We start from the raw sequence: 3,474 nt of genomic DNA on the forward strand, positions 1-3,474 counted from the left end.
CTCACAGGCTTTCAGGCAGCGGGGCAGATCCCTAACACTGAGCCAAGCCTCTTGTCCTCGCTGCTATTTTAGCACCTTCAGCATCCCAAAGAGCAAGCCTATAAATGGGCAGGCCACCTCCCCTTCCCCACCCCCCTGGCCACTGGGCCCTCACCTCCCCCTCTGCCCCTTTTCCTGGAGGCAGGGAGGGGAAGGACAAGAGGACAGTGATGTGGGAAGGGTCTCACTCATCACCCAGCAAAGCTGACAGAGCGGAAGATGACCATGGGCTCCTGCGGCTCGGGGATGGGGTCGGAAAACTTGAAAAGCTCTTTTGCAAGAGGAAGCTCAGTCCTGATGGCTGTGGTGTTGAGCTTTAGTTGGAATAGGGAGTACTTGTTCACTAAGGTATTTTTAGCATCCAGATGCCTCTGTCAATCCGAAGCAGACAGCTGAAAGGGTCCAGGGGAAAAGGCAATGCCTGCTGCCCTGGGACCCTGCATCAGTCAGGCTTCCACTTTCTCAAGGGAGGTGGCCCCTTGTCCCCCTGCCTTTCGGAAAGCTAAAGGTGGGTGGCAGACACTGAGCCACCCCTTTGGCAGACACATAACAGTACTAGCTAGACTCCAGGGGCATCTCTCTTCCCCAACATTACTTGGGGCATAGAGGTCTGGAAATTACCTGATAGAGGTCTGGAAATTACCTGATCATGCAGGTGTGCTCGGTGCTGGGTGCTGGGTGCAGGCTATATGAGAGGAGGCAAGCCTTGGAAATAAACACCCTATTTCTGTCTATCAAATCTCCCTTAACATGTGTTTACTGCCAGGAAAATATCAACCTGCCCTATGCTTCTTACCCAGGAGTGATGACACTGGAGAAACGATTCTAAAATCTCCAATGAACAAAGTACCAACTCTCGCTCAGGTTGAAAAGGAAGATCCTTGCGGATCTAGGGCTGTAGCTTATCTTCCACGTAGTGTTTTTGGTTTCTGGGATGCATCTATTTCTGGGAGGCCTCCTCTGGATCTCTGTGCATGCGGTCCTTCTCAAGTACCAGCTTCTGAGTCAGATCTGCATTTGAATGCTGAGTCTATCACTAGGACTTTGAGATAGAAGCTGTAAAACAAGAATGATAATTTCTGCCTCTCCTCCACATTGCCAGGACACGATGAGAAGTCTGCACCCCAGAAAAGGGCCTTCACCAGACTATGCTGGCACCCTGATCTAGGACAGCCAGCTTCCAGAACTGTGAGAAATAAATTTCTGTTGTTTATAAGTTACACAGTCTGTGGTATTTTGTTATTGCCACCCAAATGAACTAAGACACGAACCTAACCTAGTAAGGGAGAAATATAATGAAAGTTATCCTATAATAAAATATATATTCATTGTAAATTAAATATGTCAGTGTGCTCATTATGCATATGCTTGGGTACAACTACACTAGGAAATATGATAAAGTCAGATGTTTGCTCCTAAGTAGAATCACAGTGATAGTTGAGAGCTGGTTGAATCTGGAGACACAAATTCCACACATTGTTGTATGTGACATGGTTTCCTGAAATGGTGAATGGCGTTTAGTCAAGGTCTGAATGAATAAAAGTATAATCTTCCTTCAGTTAACAAGAAGTTGCATTCCTGGGAAATGTTGTGAATTTTAAAATTTTACAAAAGCTACTCTATGATTGAATATAAAACAGAATCCTGAAATGAGCACCTGGATCTTTGAGGCTGTGCAGGATGGGCAAAGATTCTTTACTGTATCAGGGTATCCCTTGCTTCCCAAGACATCTAGCATCTTTGTCCAAGGTCAATGAGGCAAGGGGTGTTGGCACTGTTATCAGTCTTTTGGCTGGTAATAGGGAAGGGGACACAGGGCCCTGCTACGTTGCATATCAACACAAATCCTATAAGGTTTTTTCCTCATCTGCCCTAGTTCTCCCTCACCTCCATTTCAAAATCACTGTGAACGGCAAGATCAAGGAAAAAGTACTTGTGTACATGTAGTAGAAGTTTAAAGAAATGCATGGGAATGAGAAATGCTTCATTCAGGATAGTATTTACTTCTGAGGGAAGGAGACGTTCATTAGAAAGTAGGGAGAGAGCAGCATATACAATGAGTTGAGTTTGTACAATAGCTTGATATTTACGGGAATCAGTAAAGGTTGCTGGATCATAAAGTGAAAGCAGGGTGGGGAAGTGGAGGCAACAGGAAGAAAATGAGGCCAGGGAAGTGAACAGGAGCCTGGTAGGACTCACTTTTGACTTCCCCTACAGACAATGGGAGCCAGTAATGGCTTCTAGAAAGAACCCTTTGGCAGCTATACGGGCAGTGGATTGGAGCTGGTGAAGTCAGAGGAGGGGTGTCTGTTAGGAGCTACTGCCCTGGTTCTAACACAAGATGATGAGAAGCTGAAATTAGTGGCTGTGTGACAGGAAAGGATACCCAAGAGTAACTTGCACCGTGCACCAGGAGACATGCCCATCAAGAAATGGGTAGAATAGCCTTAACCAGTTTGGCTCAGTGGATAGAGCGACGGCCTGCGGACTGAAGGGTCCCAGGTTCGATTCCGGTCAAGGGCATGTACCTTGGTTGCAGGCACATCCCCAGTAGGGGGTGTGCAGGAGGCAGCTGATCGATGTTTCTAACTCTCTATCCCTCTCCCTTCCTCTCTGTAAAAAATCAATAAAATATATATTTTTTAAAATGGGTAGAACAGTGTACAGCAATAAAACAAATAAATAACACATATACTACAGCTTGACGAACCTCAACATGTTGAGTGAAACAAGTCCCAGAACTGCATAGGGAAAGACATAAATCTTATGAAATTCAAAAATTATCTAAACTTTGTAAAGCTACATGTATTTGTGATAAACATATATACGTAAGGAAATGATGGCTACAAACAGGATAGTAATTTCTTTGGGAGTTAGGGAATAAGATGGTGAGATTTACATGTGTTCATGTACATACATGGTTACATACACATACTTGACAGAGAGGAAAGGAAAGGGGGAGAGAGAGGGGTGAATGGAGAGAGAAAGAGAGAGAGAGATTGATTTATGGGCCAATGATGACAGCGTATCAGGACCAAGGATTTTGTTTAATCTACTCTATGTACTAACGGCCCTAGCAAAGGAAAGAAAGATTAAGCAGGAGATGCTCTAGTTTTCAGATGCTCTGGAGTAGAACCCGCAGACTCCAGACTTTTATTGTAGGTGGGTTTAGATTCACTCTCTGACAGATTGGAGGCCCCGCATGCTTCTCCTTCTGGGCAACGGGGAGGCGGAGAGTCTGCTAAGGAATAAGGGAGTTGAGCCCCAGACAGGCGGGCGAGGGGGCGGGGCGACAGGAGGGCGGGGCGAAGGGCCGTGTGGGCGGGGCGAAGGGCCGTGTGGGCGGGGCGACCGGCGCAGGCGCAGTAGCGCGCTCCTCGTCATGGCGCCGGCGCCGGCCAGTCATCCGCCGCTGGTGGCGGCGACTTCCCCTCC

Source organism: Myotis myotis, unplaced genomic scaffold, assembly GCF_014108235.1.
Source record: "Myotis myotis isolate mMyoMyo1 unplaced genomic scaffold, mMyoMyo1.p scaffold_m19_p_14, whole genome shotgun sequence".
NCBI classification, from domain to species: domain Eukaryota; kingdom Metazoa; phylum Chordata; class Mammalia; order Chiroptera; family Vespertilionidae; genus Myotis; species Myotis myotis.